Genomic DNA, 798 nt, shown 5'->3' on the forward strand with positions numbered 1-798 from the left:
GTCTCACCTCGAAGGGAAGGATCGGAGCCTCCAGAGGCCAAGGAAAGAAGTCGAGATAGTCAAGTGGGCCATCTCAGATCTGGTCTTACTCGAGCTCTGTAAATGCCTCTCAGGGAGATACGAGGACCTGTCTATTATAATGACCAGGCCCACATCCCGGGGGGAGGGGGGTGGGCAACAGACTTTCATCTATCAGCCCTTTTCAACCATTGAGCTACTAAACTGGGAACACCCTGAACCCACCGCCTTGCTCCCGACAGCTAGAGCCCTGTCGAGCATGACTGTGTAGAGGTGTTGGACTCCAGTGTACTCTAGCAGATCTGACCTCCGGGACCAGCCTTGGGCATCAGTACACTAGGAGCTATGCGTGGACGGGAACAGCTTCACCAACCCACGAGGGGAGAGATGTGCAGAATATGCGGTGGTAACCCTGGACGCTGTCGTTAAGCTGGGCTCATTGCTTTAATCCGGGCCTTAGAACTCGGTGAGGGTAAGACTGTAAACATTTACGCTGACTCTCGGTATGCCTGTTTCACCCTCCAAGTGTATAAAGAAAAGAGCCTGTTAAACTCTAGAAAAGAGGGAAAAGAGCAAAAGAAAAAGAAAGACTAAAAGCAAGTGTAAAGATAGAGAATCAAAAGAAAACAGGAGAGACAGACAGCAGTGCGTGGGCGGGGGCAGGGCCCGTGCCGTTTCTCGGGCCCCACCAGCTGGCCGTAGGAGCGTGAGAACGCGGGGGGGGGAAGCAGCATTGTGAGAGGCCGCGGACGTGGATGTAGACATGACCGAAGTCAAGTT

The sequence above is a fragment of the Macaca mulatta genome, chromosome 10 (genome assembly GCF_049350105.2).
Source record: "Macaca mulatta isolate MMU2019108-1 chromosome 10, T2T-MMU8v2.0, whole genome shotgun sequence".
NCBI classification, from domain to species: domain Eukaryota; kingdom Metazoa; phylum Chordata; class Mammalia; order Primates; family Cercopithecidae; genus Macaca; species Macaca mulatta.